This window comes from Ischnura elegans, chromosome 1, assembly GCF_921293095.1.
Source record: "Ischnura elegans chromosome 1, ioIscEleg1.1, whole genome shotgun sequence".
Lineage (NCBI taxonomy): Eukaryota > Metazoa > Arthropoda > Insecta > Odonata > Coenagrionidae > Ischnura > Ischnura elegans.
In genome coordinates, this window is record NC_060246.1 from 120,647,679 (window position 1) to 120,670,000 (window position 22,322).

Here is a 22,322-nt window from a genome sequence, read left to right on the forward strand (position 1 = left end):
GAAAATTTACTCAAACTGAAAGAAACAAGGTCGCACCCGAAACATGAAATGCACGTAACTATTGAAGTAATCCCTTAGGGTGATTATGCATTTAGTTTAAAATAATTTAAAATAACTCTGAAATTTGATGTTACAGGAAGAATATGATATCGGTGCTTTACCTACGCGGAGTTTTTTTTCATCGAGGTATTTACAAATTAACTCTTACTCACACCATATGCTCTAATTACGGACTTCCATTCGTGGAAGGCACACCCGGAGTCGCATTTCTGCGCCCAGTCCCAAAAATGATATTTAAATTGCTCGCGTTGGGCGAAGTTTGACGAAAGTGAACACACTATTATTCCTATAGTGAGTGGATATTCAATAATTATTTTATGGAACAAATTTAAAGACGTTATTTGTAAAATATTTTAATTGAATCTTACTCCGAAAATTTACTAATTCCACATTTCTCTTAAGGTTCCTCTGTATTTTAGCGTTTGAAAGGGAACGTTTGAACGATAAATTTAAAAATTAACTACTCGGAAGTCACACTCGGAAACAATAAAATGGCTGCAATATTCTCCTTTCATTCATGATAAAATTTTCGTTTCCCAGTTTCCCAATAGCGGTAAGACACGTAAGAAATGCCTGTGTTCGGACAAGTCGGATTCGGCGGATGGAAAAGTAAGAGGAGAGGCGGAGAGGAGCGGTGTTCCCGCTGTAGAGGGGCAGTCGTGCACGGCTGAACATTACGCTCCTTCGTGAGTTAGGTGCTTTGCGCCGCGCTGCCATGCTTCCACTTGAATGAGAAGGGCCTCACCCTCCATTAACATGTAACTTACTGTTTCCACGTCCTAGCGTACACAACACTGCCTTCCATTTCCCTCCCCCCTTTCGCCGCACAACAGCATGCAAGCTCATCCCAATCCCATCCGCCGGTCTCGTCGCTTGAGCTGCCCGCACGGTTTGTGGAAGTGTATCACCACCACCACCACTACTACGTGTGGTTTTCACGACATCGGGTCACTTGCGCGCAAATCGCCTCGTCCCGTTAGCTAGCCTCGTATTATTTTTCCCGCGCCCCGGTTTATAATGGGGCGCGCGCGTGGGTCGGGTTTAAAAGCGGTGCATACGTACTGAAGACCCGTCGTCGCCCGAGAGAGGATCGGAATCCAAGAGTGACTACTGCTCGATGAAATGGAAATTCTCCCTATCTCTCTTCTCTATAACTGCGACGACCTCACCGTTTTCTTTTTTCACCCCCAATGCATTCCATCCAGTGATTTCGCGGTGGATGCTAGTCCCAGTGGAACAGAGAATAGGATTAAGTTCCCAACTATTTTGGCCGGGAAAGATCTCGGATTAGATGCTCCAGAAGAGCAGACGCGAAAACTTGTTAGCTTACCCATTTGAAATCAAACTCATTCGGCCTGCAATTTGGTTGTTTCATTAAAATAACCTCGGGTTTCTGAGGTTGTCTATTGAGCGTCCTCCTGTTCGATGTTTGATTAAGTCTTTACTTCAGTTTTTTTCTACTGCCTTAAAACTCTCGAAGAAAAAAATTAGATAGTTTTTGTTTTCCCTAATTCTGAGCCAAATCTTTCAATTGGCGATTCTTTTTTCATTTAAGTTGAACTTGTACGAAATTATTAGTTATTTAAAATGGTGAATTAGGTCAAGTCTCCGTTGAAAGTTATTTGAATTACCGAAGAGGGGAGTATGTTAGGAAAAAATAATGCAAATTTTGTCTATGCAGTTGAATTTTAAAATTCTCTTGAAGATCACGGGATGCGGATCCTTTAATTAATTAATATCTTTTCCAGTTTGAATGCGTAATTGATTTGAAACGTTCATATTGCTTAGTTTTTAATTGATTGTATATAATTAATAGTGATAATTCCAGGAATTTTATGCCAGTGTCATCATCATCACCAATCATCAATCCTAGGATTGGTCTGGCGCTTTCCACTCAATTCTCGTAACGCCTAATCTTTTAATACCTACATAATTCGTCTGCTTTACATCATTTATCGGGTTCGCTATGTATCCATGGCCTACCTCTGCCGTTCTTCCCCTTCGCCTGTCCATTTACATCTTCTCTCTCACACCACACATTTCGTAAGCTTCCAACCTTGATTCCTCCGCCGATTTTATCGTCCATGCGTCACTACCGTAAAATAGCTGATACTTATTCTCGATAAACCGTATATTTAATGCTGTACTATTTAATTTTTATTTCCCCTATTGTTTCAAAATTTAAAAAAAATTTATTAATCAAGAAATAATTCTACATTTTTCGTGTTTCTCTGTTTTTTCTCTCATATTTCTTTCTTGGATTCCACCTCTGGAGACAGACCTTGCAAAGCATTTCTATGGTGTTCCGAGCGGTAAAAAAGGGCATTAAAATCGAAAAAGGACAAAATATGATACTAGCTTTTTTATTTTTAGGCGTATACTTCTTGAGTTGATTGAATCTTAAGTACTACTGGGGAATCCACCATTACCTTCTCCAATTGAAGTGACATCCTGCGCTTCCAGTCAAATCCATGGAAGAAGTTGTTACGTATTCTCAATGTCTAAATATTTTTTCATCTTCGCCTCAAGAACATAGCTGTAAAAATTAGCGATTGGCATGAATATTAGTTAAACATAGTTAAAAAATAGATGAACATGCATGTTTATGTTATTACGAATTCCATCAGAAAAATTTATTTTCCTATACAGTTTTAAAACTGACCTGGTTATCAATGAGATGTCGAGTAAGTAAACTAATACGTGTATTTTCGAGGTAATGCACTCTTATGGAGAGGAGATTTCAGAATTCAGAATAATTAAAACTATGTCACAGGCAATTTTATTTAAATGAAGTAATTGAAAAATATTAGCATAAGGATCAAAATCGGAATTGAAAGAAATCGCATTAATTGATCAACCTTCCGTTCACTTGACGTAACTTAGAAATATGGAGGCTTGTCCTTGCTGAAAGTCACAACCGAAAGTTGTTAGTTTCATCGCGTAATGAGATAGTTGGATTTGGAGAGACATACCAATAATACTTCTTCTTTGTAAACGCTTAAAAAATTCTCCCATTACATCACGTCACATAGGCATGGTAGTTATTAGAATTCAGAGGGTGGGAAAATGTAATATTTGTACGGCAAACGGGCACTTATTCGCACTTGCTACCGTAATAAAATGGATATTACTCGACACTATCTCAAGAGTTGACTTTCATTTTGAAGTATTCCCCCCCTTCGGAAGTTCTCCCACTAAGTGCTGACGTAAGGTGACGCCTCAGACTGTTTCCATACGCTCGGAGGGTGGAGGGTCATCCATCCTGTCCCGCTCCCCAAGTTCACCCTCAGATTTTTCATCTTTTCCGACTTTTCACATTTCTATTACTTGTTCCTGGTATCGTCACATCCATCCTCTACTATCAGACTCGGTGGCGTAGATTATATTTTTATCCAAGCAACCGAATACTTGCCCTTCCCCAAATATTATAATTCTGAAGCCAAGTCATCGCTGACGGCAAAATTATAGTTTTCTCCAAATCTATAATTGACTGCTTGCTGGTATAGTAACTTTACTTCCAAAATCATGCTTTAAATTACTATCGTATATTGACTTTGAAAGCGAATTCATTATTTTGATTAAATGTTCAAATGAAGGAAAACCTTGCATAATATAGTGGAAAAACTTTTCTCAAGTTTTTACGTGATTATTCTTTTTCAACAAAGAATGTAATGCTAGCTCAATTGTCTGCGAAAAAATATACATTAGTTTATAAATTACCACGTTTTTTCTGTAACAATACTATTTCAATCTCAATTTTCTTCGCAAATATAGGTACTGTGTGATATCTGAAAAATAGTTTGATTATACCGCTCATGGCAAAGTTCCCTCCGAGTTGGGCCTTCCTCTCTCTTCGTCCCGGTAAACTACGCCATTCCTCCAATCCTCCTGCTCAGCAGTCATTCCCAATCAGCTGCACGTCTATCGTGTGGAACCAGATGGACTGGAAACGTTGTGTCCTATCTGTCGAAAAGCTAGGGGTGATTTTTTAGGAGGAAGAATGAGGAAGGGGGAGGGTACGTAAATGTCGGACGAAACGAATGACTTAGATGGGGTGGAGTGAAGGCAGGAAGACGACGGACAGGGCGGAGATGTATTGAAGGAAGAATCTGTAGGACCGAGTGGGAAGTAGTTAGTTTGTGAAAGCATCCGGAGCTGGATGTAGTGTCGCCTAAAAGAGACAATAGAGGTTAGGGGACGATAGGGTTGCAGGGACTAAATTGTTACTGCTTTATGTCGTGAGAAGGGAGTGGTGTATTGCGCCGGGGTCCGGTATGTCTGTCGGTAGGCGGGTGCATAATTTCCTGGGAATAGTTTCTAATAACATGGCACCGAATATTTCAGCCGGGATTCAGGGTGTCTGCAAATAGTTCCGAAAGTTACGGCAGTTTAGAGGTGTGGGAAGCATCATTGCCAAAGTTTCGTGATTCTCTCGAAAATTTCACATGAATCTAAAGCTCCACTTTTACCCATTTTTCTGCCCCTTTAAACACTCTCCTAGTCTGATCATTAATAATACTTACTTTTTGGCCGGATAACCATAATTTTTTAAAGGGATTTATTAAAGAATCAGATTTCAATGTTATCTTGTTATGATTTTGCGACACATATGCCAATCGCCTAAGCAAATCAAATTTATCTGCAATTTCATTGTTTCTTAATATTAAGAGCAAGCCGTACGTAAGCTACAGAGTATTTTTGGCTTAATCTATTACCTATTAACTGAAAACCCCACTTTACGCAGTTGATTGCTGTGAAATGCATAACTATAGCAGAAAGCAAAAGATAAAATTGAATAGGTGATTTCGAGAGATATTTTAAATTTTCACCATATTTTAAGTGAAATACTATGGCAAACTTATAGTATTTATAGATAATACTTTGGTTATGATAGGAAAAAAAGGAATATGTAAAAGCCAGATCTAACGAGGAAAAAAATAATGTTGTATGGAGAAGTGATGTACCTAGGGTAAGTTTCTAGATGTAAAAGGTCTAAGGAGGATGCACTATTATATGTCTGAAGAGCATAAGAGCATATGTGAAACCATGCCAATCAGGGATGAAAGCAAAGAGGGAATGCATGAATGGAAATTTATCGGGGAAGTTATTAAAACAGGGAGAACTTACTAACAGCTATGAAATCACTGGTTTGCCTCGATAAACGCAGACAGTGGAGCTAATGCGCATGCTAGCGTATGCTTAAATATAAGAGAATGACAATTTTTTTATTTTGGAAATTTTGCTGACAATAATTTTTGATTATTTTTTTCCGTGTTTTGACGTTATTGAAAATAATTAAAATATTAAGTGAAAAATAAGCGCCGATTTCACGTCAGCTAACTTGGTAGGAAATAAACACCTACTTAGAAGCTGTCTTCCCTGAGTGAAAATGTCGTTGATTTTTCAAATATTTAAATATTTTAGTCTTTGAATAAATGATATAGTTCCTCAGGAGCATTTTTACTATTATCTTCCACCTTCTCTATGTCTAGGTAGGATTTAAAGATTGCGCCAAACCCATACAAAATCAAAGATTTTTTACTGGAAAGGATTGCTTAAATATAAGCGTGGGCTGAGGGGCAAATCTCTTCTCCCCCCTCCCCTTTCAGAGATTAAGGAAGGTTTATGGCTGTTTCTGTGATTGAATAAAAATTTAATGCGATGAAGTGATTTCGTAATCCTCTCAACCTTTCCGGGTATCGCACGTATCACGTAACTCAAAGTCAGTGCTCGTGCCAATTCAGAAAGAGAAAAAGTAAAGGTTTAGTCAAACCAAGCGAGGAAGTGTAACGTGACAACGCTGTTAAGGATATTACCTGCACAATCCTCGCAGTCGGCCTTCTGATTCTCAGAATAAGGATTCTTCTTACGCTAATTTCTTTTTTACTGGCATGAATAGTTTTTCTTCGAGGTGGCATTTTAGTGAGAGAGGAAAAATGCCTTAGAACGCAAAGTTATTCCATGCCAATCGTTATCTCACTACTGCTGACACAAAATAGCCAGCGTCATTAGCTTTGCTTCCTTAAAAGATAGTTACAATCTTAAGAAATTCCATAATTGCTTCTTCCTTTCATTGCATGAATTTATTTCCCCAATGCAGCCCAAAAGAGATCATTTTAATAATTAAACAGGCGTGAGAAATCAAAGACATTTCTTCAACACGAAGAAAGGGAAGAAGTTTCTTTAATTAGGAAAATCTGAATATACTACCATTGTAAGTTTTAAATTATTTACAAACAACATGGTGGCTTGTTTACATTATGTTACAAATGTGTAGACCCTGCTGCATACCTGAAAGCGATTTATCAGCATCATACACCAGGAAAATTGCGTATTTTACGTCTGTATTATTTTCGAATTCTTTATGTGCGTATCGTCTTACAGATTACTTACCTCACCAATATTTTTCCTTGTCAATCTAGGTGCAATGTGGGCTTAATTTTGTTCTGAATTCACTGGATTCCTTAGGCATTTGAATTGAAAAATAAACGTCAAGTATTTTATTCCATCACACCGTTTCATTTAGCATGCGATTGAACAACTAATGCTTATTCTGTCAAAGTAAGGGAACTTTAGCTATTCCTGACGCCCTCGAAACAAGCGATTCGCCTGACCTGGCCTGTCAGCCTCAGTATTTTGTCAACCTCCAAGGTCGTAGAGTATCAAAATTGAATTGAACGGGAATACATAGTGGAGGCTCCAGGCTCTTAGAAGCTTGATTTATGCTGCCGCGTAAGGCGCATTTTAATCGTTTTTAAAATATGTCCGCAGATATGTGAATGTGGTGACCCAGTATTAATATTTGAATTATAGTACTTGCAATCGCGAGGAGTAGCATTGAGAATGAATGAATTTGGTAGATTACATCATAATATACCAGAATTTATGCTTAAAGCCGTAATTAGAGCTCCTTTCACCGTGATATTCGGATCACTCATCGCGTCAGCGACGCAAATGGCCACAGTTGTAAGTTCATTTACATCCGCAGCGAACGACAGCAAACCTAGAGGCCAATGGGGCATCCTCCATTGTTATATTAGTGGTTGAGACGCTCGAGCGCCTGGTGGCCATGTTGACAAGGCTGAGGAGGATCTCCGTGGAACGAGAGGAGTAATGGAAGACGACTGACTCACCCTCCCCCATCGCGAGATACCTACTCCAGCACCACTCTTCCTCTCCGACATTGTCTCTTCCTCCGCATTTGACTCTCTTCCTCTCCCCCTTTTTATGTTTTCCACTTGCTCACTCTCATCAATGTGCCCATCTCAAATTCCTCCCTCCTGCTGTTCTCGTCAAAAGTGAACTCCACAAAGCGCGCCATCCCCATCGGCTCCCCAATCCACCTTATCACCTCTCCGCTTCCCCCCTTGCACTCAGTCGCCCCATTACACGTCCATATGCCTTGCACTCGTCCGTCTTCCATCCATAAACCCCCCATCCTTTTCCTCACCATCCCCTTATCCCTCGGAAAAAATAATATGCTCCGCTTCAGCGACTCCAGTTCCACTAAGCTTAAGGGGCGAAAACCATACATGTCCCCTTCCTACCCCTTGCAGTGGTGGGTGTGTAAGTCGCCGCACCCTAACCTCTTGCCATTTTATTTCCACTCCTATGAGTTACTCGTTCTTCCCCTATCTCTTGCTTCTCGTTTTTGTCGAACGGTGTGGTGTCTGGTTTCCACCACGCTAACTGCACTATCCATGTAGAGAATGATTAGTTATTCAACCTTAAATTCTTTGTATTACAAAAATTGCTCGTTAAACAGACTTTTTTTCTTGGGTGAAAGGGCTACAGCTATTTTAGATATAAGTGAACAGGCATATTATAATGAATACCATGCATCAGAGAAAGCCTGAGCACACTTACGAAAAGCCGCAGACAAAGGAATTGCGTTCCAACTTTTATTTCCAACCGTAAATACTGGCTAGCCTGCATTAATCAACTTTGATATAAATTTTGAACGCATCTTAAAAATACTCCACGTTGCTGAAAGTACTGTTGGTATTGGTCAATATAATTTTTTTTTAATTTAGCGTTATTATTAATTACGATTAAACGATTAAGGTGACTAAGGGAGTCATTTTTTTCTATCCTAGTTCGAATAATTCAAGAGCATCGAATTGTGTTCTAACAGAAATATTACCATAATCAGGCCACAATCATTACCAGAGATTAACTTTCAACATTGACTGCGGTATCCTCTGCGTTTTTTTAGTCCTTGTTAATGCCAAAACTACGACACTGATTCCTGGTTAGAGTTCGTGTCGTAGTTTTCTACGATATAGGATAGTTTTAATAAAAATTACTATTTAAAGTTACGAAATTTTATCAGCTATTTAGTTTATAAGAGGACATACTCATTATATGAATAAATTATTTTCAAAATAAAACTCAAATAAGACTGTGGTCAAGTTCACCACCGTAAAGATGAACACGTTGGATGATACAAGGCACAATAGGTGGAGGGGCTCGGGGATGGATAAGAAGGGGAGAGGTCTACGGTTGCACTTAAGAGGGTGTGGAAGGAAGGAAGGAGGCGTGGGTGGGGAGTTGTGTCGTAATTGTAGAAGGCGGCTGGGGATGGGGGAGGAAACGCGTGCACCCTCTTCTTCCCGTGTCTCCCTCCTCGCTCGCCCGCACTTGTCCTGCTGCGCCCCGTGCCTTTCTTCTGTCAGCGAGGGTCGCGTCGCGAGGCTCATCTCCTTTCTCTCCGGGCGGGGAAAGAGTGCACGCGTTTCGAGACAATTGTCCCTTCGCGTCACGCCAGGGAGGTAGAATATTTATTTCTTTTTCAAGTTCAGCACCATTAGCCTCTGTAGACAATCTACTTTTTGAAATTTATTTTTACACTCTATGTTATCAATTCAAGTTCATGTTTTTACAGTGTTCATCTATCCTTCCTCTTTTTAAATACTGCTCTGAAGAGGGCAGGAGGATTTTGCTAGATCAGTAGACTATTGGAGTGATTAGTTTAATCGTTTAATTGCGAGCGCACGGGGTAGAGGCGTGATTATGAGATGTCTTAACCCTGAAATGTGCTATTGACCGAAAAGTGTCATCGTGAACTCGGAAAAAAAGTTTTCCCGCTCCATGTTGTCATATAAAGAACCATTTATCCGCGGTGATTAAAAGGCAGGACAGTTTTACTGTTGAAGGCTTTGGAATCGAGCAATGTTGTCTTGCTCATTTCATCTCGTTTCTTCATCATAAAATCATCATCTTCCTTCCCTTATACTTAGAACTCTGGTTGTTTAAAGTGTGGGCGACCCAATTTATATCCTCATTTTCCGTGCAATCATGAAGCCCCTATTTTAGTAACATTTTTACTATTGCATTGATGGGTAGTGAGCTCATTCCAAATTTCTTTGGCGAAGAAACAAATGAATAGCAGCTAATTTGTTTTCCCTTTTTTATTACAGTGTGGTTGGGGCTAGGAATAATCCTACAGCGATTCGGAATGTGGTTGGCCAGCCTCGACTAGTCCTAACTCCAGCCCGTCGGCTGTCAAACGTGAGCGCCCCGGCGACTACTGGCTCGGTCTCCCAGCAGCTTCGACTCCCGCAGTCGGACTCTCTGACTTCTCATTGGCCCGAACGCCCCTAGCGAGATCCCGGCCGCTTCAGGTTCGATTTCCGTGAAGACCGAAGAAAGCAGTCAGGAATTTCCTTTCAGATGTCCGTGTCTTCGTTTACGATACCGGCCGCCCCGTGATCTTCCGGACTTCTTCCTGATCGGGTGTGTCGGACCTTTATACTTGTTCGAAAAGCGCGCGGATCGTTTCGTGTGGGTGTGCCCAATTTGCCGTGCCCGCCCGGGATAAGTGTGGATTCGTGACTCGAGGACGGACTCGTGTAAGCAGCATACCATTGTGTTGCTCTCGACGGCTGTTCCTTTTCTCTCCGCGGCGGTGGTTTTTGACCCGCGCCACGGAATCAGAGTCGCACAAGAAAGGGAAGGAGTGAACGTGCATTACGCCCACTCGACCCTTTAGTGACCCCAGGGAAAGGGAAAGAAGTGTGTGATTCGTGGGGAAAAGTGATCGGACGGACGGCGGAGGGCGTTCTCTGCGTTGTCCTTCTGCGACCGCCCTTTGTTTCTTCGCTCTCGGCATGGAGTCACCGTCGGGGAAGGCGAGAGGGGTTGAAAGGTCGCGCTGACCTTCGCGCCGGACAATCGTTTTGTCTCTTTCGTTTTTGCGAAGTGAAATAACTCGAGAGTGTGAGAACGGCCCGTTCTCCTCGCTCCCTCGCCCGCCCTCAATTGACTGTGTTCCACGGTTTAGTCGTCCGTGCTTTTGTGAAGTGTTTCACTTGTGTTTTAGTGGTTTCCCTGTAACCCAAATGAAGGCGTGAGGTAGTGATTTCTCGGACGGTCGTGTTGTCTTGTTCGTTTGTCGGTGAGAAATAATTCAAGTTTGGGAGGACATTATTTCACTCTTTCCTCAACCGTGGCTGACTGCGCTCGGTTTTACGTTTTTTCTTCCCTTTCTTTTTCTGTTCTGCGAGTGTTATAACAGTTTTACTACGACTCCTATCACCGTAAGGAGATATTATTACTTACTTGTCTTTTGACACTCTGTTTTAAGTGAAAAAAAACTGTGATTGGATGCTGAAATTAGCTCTACATTAGTGAAGGCTGGTTGTGTAAAGTGCGTGCAAAGCAATATCTTCCCGTAGCCTGTCTGGAACTTAATGTTTGCGTGGCTAAATTTGTATCACCTCTTTAATTTAGCAAATTCTTAATAAAACTCTATTTATTCAAATATTCAATGCGTGTGTATTTTTGTTTTTTCAATAATTGTGAATAAAGACACTGTTTTTATGGTCTTTGAAAAGATTTCGAATCAGAGTGAACTTGTTATAGTGATTGTGACGCCAATGAAGGAACCTTTACGGTTTAATTGGAAGACTCCCGGAGACCCAAGAGAAAGTTGAAGAAGCAACGAGTGGTAAGTTCCAAATTCCCATTCTTATTGTCTTGGCTCTTGATAGTTCTTTTTTTTTGTAAAAAAATGGTTAATGTATGGACGAAGATTAAGCCAGAATTTGTTATGATGAATACATCCAATTCACATAGGTACCGTACAACTTTTTTTCCTGCCTAAATTTTTGTGAAGCACCTTCTCCATTTCTCCATTCGGCGACAGTTTTAAGTTAATTCGACTGAATCAGAAGTACTTAGGCAAATTCAGCTGCTCATAATTTATTCTCTGGAGCTCACATGATCTGCATCAATTTTATCACCTTTAAACCTACTATGTTTGGCTTGGAAAATTTTGCGAAAATAATTCTGTAAATTTCACATAGTTTATTTGTAATTATAAATGAATTTAGTAGCTACACTAAGCGTTCAAAATACCAGGTTTTAAATAGCAGTGAACGGAGTGACCTAATATTATCGTATTGTTATCGTAAGAAATGAAGTATTGAAACTCTCGGTTTTTTAATCCATCTCTCTTATTTTGCAATACTCGTCAAATATGCTGCAGTAAATGATCTCTGCAATGTATTTCACTTCGTCAGAACTTATTTTATTATGCAATTATATAAGTTTGGATCGGCATTAAACATTGGTCCCTATCATAGTTGTTGTAATGGAACTGAAGTGGTGATGTAACTCTCATATAAATCTTCAAGTTCTTTCTGTCTTTCGGTTTTCGTGTTCTGAAGTAGTGAAAACCACCATTTATATGGGGGTTACTAATATTGGCGTTGTAATCCAAATAAGTGTTCGGTCACAACGTGTCACGAAGAAAAACTGCTCTGACTGTCATCGCTATTCTATATGCAAAATATCAAGAAATCACTTCGTGAAAGTTTTAGACGAAGAGAAATTAATTTTCTCTTTAGTTTTCTGGAAAGCATATGAACTAAAGGCCTGGTTACACGATACATTTACACATGCGGGTTAATTTTTAAATGTATGAACGCGAGGATGAACGCCAAAATGCACCATGTAACCACCCAACTTCTGCGAATGCATATGTACAGAAAATAGAACCTGTTCTAATTCGGTTCATGCATTCGTACATGTTCCGTTCCGGTCCACCAAAATCATTCACGCAAACGTACGTTAACTTGCACGTGTTAATGTACCGTGTAACCAGGCCTTTATAATTGTTTATATGATCATTCACAACGTGCCTTATATGTGTCTCAATATATATCTAAAGATTGGTGAATGTGGCACCCCTATTTTTTCATTACTATTCTCACAGAAATATTAGTCTTTTGTAGAATAAAGTGCTCAATGGGTATATATGACAGATATGTCGCGATTTATTCGTAGAACCATAGAAGCCTGGTCGAGTATATCATTGCTTTCTTGAGATCTTCGTGCCTATCACCAATCTTCTCACCTGTCTGTCACACTCCTTGTCGACCTAAAGACGAAGATATTTTCCAGAATAAGTCTATCAGGTCATCTTCCATCCTAAGGAATATAACCATCGAACAATCTAGCGGAAGAGAATATCTCCCTATTCTTTAGTCACTCCAGTGCAAAACTTGTCGTGTTTTAGACGTTGCCCCAATTTTTTTGTACTCGCACGTGCATGCATGTATGTCTTCCTTTTTTAAAGCCTATAACATGCTGTTCGGGATCCTTGCCTACTCTCTGTTAACTAGAGTTGGCTCGCGAGCTAAGTGCGCCTCCCTCTAAGATTAGGGAAAATGCACGAAAACCCTTTGGCAGACATAACACGGGATAGCGTTCTCGGCGGGAAAACAGCCCTCAGACAAAACAAGTTCTGGCAGTTCGTAAATGGAATGCAGGAGGAGTCGGCGGCGCGGCGCTCGCTATGTTGCTGCAGGCGGCGGCGGAAAGAAGGAGTAGAAGTGGTAGTGGTGGCTGTGTGGTGCCGGAGAAATGGCTAAGGAAGAGAGAGAGAGGGGTATAAAAGGACGCAAATAGGTGTGGCGGTGGTATATGGAAGTGGGGGCGTGCCTGGGAGGGGATGCAGAGGCGGAGAGAGACCATTTGGGGGCCTCGGTTCACGTGACTCGAAGACCGCGGGGGAAAAGCGAAGTGCGGTGGAGGGTGAAGGTAAGGGTAATACATAGAGGAGGCCCTATTCCATCCACTAGACGCTACATTTACGTTTGCCTGGATATTTAATTTTTATTAGACCTAAACAATCTAAGCTTTTCCCGTTTAATATCTAGAATTCAATTCTCTCGGGTATCCAACCGGGTGAGGGTGTGCAGATTTTATAAAATCAATGAAAATTGAAATTTAAAAAATAACGAAAGTAGTAATTCGATAAGAAATATTCAAAATTCTCGACTGTCATCGGTCTTTTTAAGCTGAAAGTAAAACTTCTCCATTTCCCAACTAGTATAGGAAGTCGCACACTTTTGAGTTCATTATAATGGCATGGTCCTCTATCGCGCACGGGATCAGTTGAAGCAAGCTTCTATTTTAGATCTATGCTATTCAATTTATCTTAAATAAAATTTTTTATGAAGGCTTTACATATGCGATACCTTTGTAAAGAAGTCAAATTAAAATTGATTATCAAGATTGCCGTTCAATCGGATTAATGGGATCAAAGAAAAATATGTTTCAAATCACAAGGAATCCCCAATGTAATGAAATGTAGCTCCATACTCGAGGTCACACCTTAGATGAATGTTACACAATTCCCTGCCTTCAGGTCACCATATACGCTGGGGAAAATATAACGTTGCTGCTTTCAATTATTGGACGCATCGACCAATTCCTCATTCACACTTGCTGAAATTCTCATTTTTCGACCATAACACCTTCACCGACGAATATTGCAATAGAAGTTTCTCCAGATGGCCTCTATATTTGTCTTTTCGCTTTCTTCGCTCATCATTAGCCTTGAGGATGTTGGAAAAGTCTCCCAACGAAACATTGGCTAGCATCATGCACGCCTTCATGCGGTTGGAAACCAGAGAGCTATTCTTTCAATTTATTAGACTTCTTTACCAAATCATATATATATATTGTACTGCCCACCAATTTTAATATACCCATCCGATTACCTGATGATGATTGTAAAGCAATCGAAACGTGCATTGTGAACTTTTAAATAAAATTAGTATGTAGTACAATATTTTTTGTCACTCGACATTTTGCTCCACAGTTTCTCTATGGCTGATAGTTGACTTCATTCTTTACAAAAGCTTACACGTATGTAAAACCTTAATTTCAAATTTATATTTAATCAAAATTGCGTAGCATAGCTCTTGGTTCATCCCCTAAAAGCCAAGCTTATTTGAATTAATACTGCGCGCGATGGAGGATCATTTTATATTTATGAACTCAAGAGAATGGCGACTTCACATGTCAGAAGGGAAATGGAGAATTTTTACTTTCAGCTAAAAAAGGTCGATGATAGTTGAGAATTTTGAGTACTTTTGATCGAATTACTCATTTACTTTAATTTTTGTAATCATATGTTCACTTTGGGTGGATTTCAATCTGCTTTAAAAATTGTCCGCAGCATGGCGACGAGTGCAGACCAATTCATTTACTCTCAATATTTATAATGTCTTATTTGCACTCGCGAGGGGTAGCATTGAAAAGCTATGAATGAATATAAATTTCGGTTAACAATACTAAATATATTATTTCTTCATGAAAAATAAACGTTAGGTATTTGATTCCATATCTCCGTTCATCGAGCGTGTGATTGAAAAAAGGGTGATGATTCCGTTGGAATTGGACATTCCAAATTCCATGCACGCTCGAATCAAGCGATTCTTGTGACTTGCCGCCATCAATATTTTTACGGCCTCTTAGGTCGCGGAGTATAGAAATCTAGACCAATGGGAATAGAGGATGCCTCAGTCCATCTATTAGCAATTTGATTTATGTTGCCGCGTTGGCCGCATTTTTATCGTTTTTACAGATGTCCGTAGATCTGTGCATAGCGATCCATTTAGTCCTAACATTTACAGTAAAGTACTTGCAATCATGAGTATTAGCAAAGATAAGGCATTAATTTTGCAGATAACACTATCACGAACATAAATTTAGGTTCACAGCCCTTATTGTAGCTTGTTTTCCCATGAAATTGGATCGTTTTTCCCGTCGGCGATGCGATTGGAGACTGTTATAAACAATTTAAGGAGCGAAGAAAGCGAAAAGACAAATCTAGAGGCCATCTGGAGAAACTTCTATTGCAATATACGTCGGTGAAGGTGTTATGGTCGAAAAATGAGAAGTTCAGCAAGTGTGAATGAGGAATTGGTCGATGCGTCCAATAATTGAAAGCAGCAACGTTATATTTTCCCCAGCGTATATGGTGACCTGAAGGCAGGGAATTGTGTAACATTCATCTAAGGTGTGACCTCGAGTATGGAGCTAAATTTCATTACATTGGGGATTCCTTGCGATTTGAAACATGTTTTTCTTTGATCCCATTAATCCGATTGAACGGCAATCTTGATAATCAATTTTAATTTGACTTCTTTACAAAGGTATCGCATATGTAAAGCCTTCATAAAAAATTTTATTTAAGATAAATTGCATAGCATAGCTCTAAAATAGAAGCTTGCTGCAACTGATCCCGTGCGCGATAAAGGACCATGCCATTATAATGAATTCAAACGTTTGCGACTTCCTATACTATTTGGGAAATGGAGAAGTTTTACTTTCAGCTTAAAAAGACCGATGACAGTCGAGAATTTTGAATATTTCTTATCGAATTACTACTTTCGTTATTTTTTAAATTTCAATTTTCATTGATTTCATTAAATCTGCGTATGGGTACGGCCGTAAAGCCTAAGGAGAAGTGCTGGGATGGATGTAATTTTCGAACGCTAAGCATTTTCAGTGACACTACTTTGTACTTACCATGCAGTTTCATAGTTAACTATGAAGTCAAATAGACTAGATCCAGGATTTCTAACAGCCAACATATAAAATCTTTTATCCCTAAAAATCTATCTATATTTTTTTCCATTTAAAGAATCTGACAGACATAGGTAATGATGCAAATTATAATGCTAAATAACTAACTACCATCGATTTATTTTTCGTTATTTCCGAGAACGTAATCCATATTCTTAGAGTATCATTTGTCATCATCCGAATTCCGTATATAAGTTTCCCTATCGCTGGAGATGTAGAGAAGTTGTTTTGGAAGGTAAGGCTTAAAGCGACGAAGTCGAAGGATGGAGAGAGGAGGAAGGAGGTGCGAAATAAAGAGATTTTGGATTGATGTTAAGGTGAAAGTCAGGTTCGGGCGAAAGAGTTCCTTATAAAGATGCTCCCAAATGGTGGAAGACGTTAAAATGCCGAGTATTAATGGAGCAGCGATGCTAACCGGAAACGCCGCGGATGGGGAGGGGGGACTGGGTCATTAAGGAACTCGGGGTTTATTAAGAGGAGGCGAAAGTAAGAGGTAACAACAAGTTTGCGGGAGGCTTAGATGATGAAGTCTTGTACTTAGGGGGCGTTGTCAGGGGGACGGAGAGCGCCGCAATCTTAAGAGGATGCATAGCCTCCGCATCTGTCTCTCCCCCTTACCCCTCCCCTCACCAACACCACATCTCAACCCCCCTGCGTACTATTCCCGTTCCAAAAGTGTGGCGCCCTGTGACGCAAGCGGCAACGAGTCAGATGATCAAGTCGGCGAAGGAGAGACGGGGTCGCGCGCGCGTGTACGACGTGCACAACTCGGTGATAAGGGCGGACACACATGCGGAGGACGCGTATGTGTCTAATTAAAGTCCTTAGTATCACCTTCTCCCCATCTGCTACGTGGGAAATGTTTGGAAATATTTAATGCATGTGACGATGGAGAAGCATGTTACCTGTCTCCTCTTACATCGGCGGCATTGTCTCATGAGTGATGGTCGCGTGCCTGCTTCCAAAGGCAGTTGTTACGAATGCGTGTGAAGTTATGAGGGGAATTTCCCAAACTGGCACTTAAGAAGAGTAATAAATCTTTGGGCAAGTAAAAGGGTTCGTAAGTATTTTGGTACTTTTGAATATAAAGGGATGAAAAATGAAAGAAAGAAACTGTGTCGGCACCCATGTGAATCCCATCTGTAGCAAACGCCTTAGAATGACAGATTTTAAGTAGTACCAACGCGGCGCGCCGCGGCGTGTCGATTGAAGGAAGGTTCATCAGGTTTCCAAACTGGTATTCGCGATGCAAATTTGTCCCATATTGGAATATTGTGACCCTTTAAATTATGTAAACTGGGTGTACCCCTCCTGGTATTTGGCAATATAATATTTTAAAGAGCGTAGAAAACTAAAATTATGTCAGCTCCGTACATATCTTAAAAGTTTCCTGGAGAAATATATTGGGAGAGTATGCTGAAAACGTTTTTTATACTTCAATATTGAAAAATATAATATGGGCTTACAATAAAAATATGAATTAACAACATGCCTGAGTATTTTGGGTAAATCAAGGCATGAGGATAAAATTAGCGACGCTTTTTGGGAAGACTCCCATGCACTCAATCGCGAATCAAAGAAATAATAACGAAGCGACTGACGGCATAATATTTTTTTCCAAGAATCAAACCTTGTCAATAGCGTATGGATATAGCAATATTAAATGAGGTTTACCGGTTGACAACTGATTGATAAAAAACGAAACTCTTTAAGAGATCGCAGAGAGGCGGTGCAAAATGACCTATGACGTCGAAGCAGCTTTTACAACCCGTTCTACTATTACTTGAAGGACATAAAAATCATAGTCAATTGAATGACTCCCATTGTGGCTTCCCTCCACTTTTTCTATTTAGCTTTTCCCTCTACTTTTTCTTTTTTGCATGTCTCTCCACTTAACATTTCAGTGTCCCACTCTTCCCTATCGCAGATGTACATCACTCGTCTCCCGTGTAGTCCGAAGCTACCTCTATTCTCTCTCTTTCACTCACTTGGCGAACTGCACTAGTCTCGAGTCGTCGGGAGAATTTGTGGAGAGGGCACAGCGGCGGGTGGAGGTTGGTGGGCCGAGTAGCGGAGCAGGAAGGCAGCAGGGCCGTCGTCTTGGTGTAGGAGGGTTCGGCGCTCGTTTGGAGCCAACGACACTCGGGGAAGGGCTGCTTGCTGCTTTTGGAACGAGACCAACTTCTTGGCGAAAGTTTAAAAATAAGATCTCGTCTTCTTTTTATTTTTTTGAACGCTCCACCTCTTCCCCTCCCCTCAAAAACCTTACCTACCTCCTGCTTCACCCCCGTTTCCACCCCCCCTCTGACCCCTCTCCCTGAGCTCATTCGAAATGGGAGAAGGCACAGGTCTGTCTCCTCCTGCCCTTTCCCCCACTCCGACTAACCCATTCCACTTTGTTGAGCTTTTATAACAGCTGCGGTGGTCGCCATGGTCCCGTCCATCCTCTTGATTGCGTTACGCCGTCAATCCCTTGTTCTTTAAGGGTCAAAAACGTATGGAGAGGAGAGCTTTGCGGGGGATGTAGGGTACCTTGGACTTTCTCACAATATTCGCATAGTGGTTGGTTATTCTGGGTCGGGTCTCTCGCATGCAGTCGCTATTTAGGCCAAGGGCGCAAGATTTATCCTCCCACATACGCGCATTACATTTTTTACCAGGGTATTTTTTTATATTTATGTCTACATTCAATCCCGCTAAATACTACCTCGCGACTCGGAGAGCACTGGGAACGGTGAGAGACCTGGATTTTTTCCTCTCTCTTTCCTCTTCGTGGAGACGCAGTCAGGAAGCGTAGTTCGTCGTGCAGCATGCATTACGGTGATTAACAGCGCGATATAATCTCTCAGGCTTTCTCCTCTTTCGGCTAGACGTGAAGCAGTGTCAAATGTTCATGATCCCTAGTTTCTCTCTCAGATTACATTCCATTTACAGCTCTCGTAATTCCCTGAGCTTGACTTCATATTTATATTTTGCTCGTCGCTTAGCTTAGCGAGCGGGGGCCCCAGATTTTTGGCGTATTACGCTTGTTTTCTTAAACGCACTGCGCCCTGTTTTGAGTCAATTTTATTCGTCTTCTCAAAGTCCTCAGTCTTAGCGACTGGCAGTCTACTCTACAGCGAATGGATGTGTTGGTTTACCGTTGGGCAAATAATTTCCGAGAAGCTTGTTATCGTTATTTTTTGAAATCCTCTTGAGCATTTATTCACATCCATTACAGTGGCAATCCATTACAGTGCCTGTTGAAGAGTGATTATTCATTTACCCCGACTGTCATTGACGAAGGTGCGTGTGTTAGGGAGATGCCAGCTCTTGAGACAGGCAGACTTTCGCCGCTGTGTTTTCATTCTTAACTCATTCTTCAAGAAGCTTCCACTTTTGCAGGTTTTGTTAAATCCACATTGATACGTTATTAAATCCGCATTTCGTCTCATTTTTTCCGCGGTACGTGTTTCAGAAATCCTCTACGAACTACTACGTATTTGTTAAATAAATACATGAAAGGGTTATAGGATTGCTGGATTTTTTAATCTTTAAACTACACGTTTTAAAGCATGTTTTTCAAACTGTATGGTAGGATACGAATCCCTCTCTCATGAATTTATTGATGTTGAATGCCGCCGTTTAGTCAATAAATTAGCCATTTACAACTTTATTTGTGACTATTTTTATTTATAACTTTATTTATGGTTCTTATAAGTCTCTGGCTAGTTTTAGAGTTGGTGTTTTTCATTCCTTTCGAATACCATTTTTGCTAACCTATATTTATATTCAAGGCTAATATGGTATGAAAAAAATTGAATTAAAATATGTTGTCTCACATATATTGAATACGGAATATACTTCTGAACAGTATCTTAAACGGCGATTAAGACACTAAATTATAAAAGGGATAAGCCATTTTCATGTGACATGCGGCTATAAGCATTTTTTTGTTGAATGGGCCTTCTTTTGTATTTATCAAGCATTCCATTAATTAATATATTCATAATAATTCACACAAAATCTATCTCCCTAATTTCCTTGGGAAGATAATTTTTCTCAAAAAAATATTGATATTAATTTTTTCACAAAAATTATGTGGATTTTATTTTAAATTGTCATTTAATTTTAATGAAAGATTTTTAAATGCCTTTGAAGATTTCATTAAAAGGTGAACTTCGATCATTTACTGCTTCGAGTTAATTAAATTTTATGTCTGCAGGTGAGCTTTTATATGATAGAAACTGTATTTCATGCAATAATTTTTACGAGTAAAGCAATATCAAATATTAACTCCACGAAAATGAAGATATTATTCCAATGGTGGTCAATCATTTCAGCGAACGTAATAACATTTTGTTAAAGATTAGGTATCCGGGAATGAAATATTTCGTAAGTAACTTTTCAACTACTCTCTTGGCACTTTATTTAATACTAATGTAAAATTTTATTGGGATTTAAAATAAATAGGAGCAGATAATCCATTACTCTGTTAAACTAACGCGTGTAAATTGCACGGTTTTTGAGAAGTTTGCGAGAATCTATGAAAAAAATATTTTTTCTTCTTCTCCTATGCTTCGAAGTCTTGTGACCGAGAGATAATGCATTCCCTCAAGTGGCTATGTACCTTTCTTTGGCGCATAAATCGCGGGCCATATAATTTCTTTCCTGAGATTTGGATCTCTCTTCCTCGCTGCAAAGTTCCTAGCACGTTGGGGATCTTGAGACCGAAAAATCAAGAAGGACGTGAAGAGGGAAGAGAAAAGAATTGCCATTTCCTATGAGGCTTTCTTTTATTTTTTGGCCTTTGAGCTTTGACCCCATAAAGAATACGTCTCCCCTACCCTCTCAGTTCTCCTGGGACGGAACAGTAGCGAGAGGAGAAAAAGACACACACACCAGAATTACTGTGAGAGTCGAGTTTGGTGGGGAATAATCTCGTCTTGGGAGCGTCTTCCTGACTCCTCTTCTGTGGTGCGTTCGAGAGGGTACGGGACGGTGACGTTTTTGGAGGGCGGCAGTGAGGGTTGGATTCCAATGGAGGGATGGGAAAGAGAGAGGGAGAAATATGGGTGAAAAATTCCGTTTATCGAGAAATTTAGCTGGAATAAAATCAGATTTGACGAAGAAATTAGTTTCACTCTATGGTAACCGAGTTGTTTCTCAGCCGCTTTGAAGTCTTTTCCGAAGTTAACTTCCTAATTTCATATTGTGTCCTCGTTATTCTTGATTTCTAAATGTCTTTTTCCACGACTACCTGTTAGAACTAACAATAAAAAGGGAATTTTCTTTACCAAACTTATTATATCATGGTATTCTTACGGAGATAAAAGTTGGTCAATTTTTGTTACCCAGTTACCTCATTCGATCTCAACCCGTTGCTTGATGCAAAAACTTAATTTTTTGAATGTACATGCAATAATATATTTTGCAGTATTTTTCAACTTCGGCATTTGATGTTTTATAATGTTGTATGATTTTCGCTCACCGTAATACATCCAAAAATATGCAAAACTTTGACGCAAGAAAATAAATAATTTGCGTGGAACATCTCTCAGTTGGAATAAACGACTAGAACTTACAAAATATAGATTGAAAACGGGTGAAAAAAATGTTACAAAATTGTGCGTTACCTAGTTTCAAGCTAAGTTTTCCCGTTAATTCAAAATCCTATAATCCCCGCTAATTTAAGCGCCGATTTTTTCTATGAACGCATTATTTTCATTGACGTATGGGTTCTGAAATCTTACGCTAAGTGTTTTGTGCGAATAATTTATCTTCATGTTGACCTACCCGTAACCATAAAATAATTGAGCACCAAAAGTTGCTTATCATTTATTAATATTAATCGTATATAAGTATGATTCTTAATTATTGAAAACCTGCAAACTTTAATTTATAGTGAAGAAACTGATAGAATACTGAACAGTTTCCTATCTTTCATTTGACTTGAATTCATTATCTGTCAATAAATGCAACCCAGGACGATGCACAAAATAAATAATGGGTAAACTTTTCGCCGGAGAAAATGGTTTTATGACAATCAGTCGATCGTCAGCCAAATGTTCAAGATATATGATATTTTAGTATTCATAATAGAATTTAGTAGTATAATATTATTTAATATCATCATTATATAACATCATTGAGAGTTTCTGCTTTATTGATTGTAGTTACGTATACAATAATCTTTGCCTACAAAGAATCGCATCCACATTTCTATTCTCTTCTGCTTAGCATTCAAACCCTTCATCACCCTTAAACCTACCAGTTCTTACTCTCCTTATCCACCCCGTCGCCAAACGCCAATAACTTTCCCATTTCCAACTCACACACTCCCCATACTCCAACTCGTCCTCGCCTCTCTTCTTAACCTCTCCTACTACCCCTAGTGTGCA

General features: G+C 39.8%; 1 long non-coding RNA gene across 1 annotated transcript in view; it reads left to right on the top strand.

Annotated features, from left to right (window-relative positions):
• The window catches only part of LOC124153527, a 142,219-nt gene that overhangs the window by 36,855 nt on the left and 83,042 nt on the right, over positions 1-22,322 (top strand). Inside the window, exon 2 of the long non-coding RNA XR_006863677.1 lies at positions 9,480-11,008. This is a non-coding gene — a long non-coding RNA (uncharacterized LOC124153527). The remainder of the gene's footprint in view (positions 1-9,479; positions 11,009-22,322) is intronic.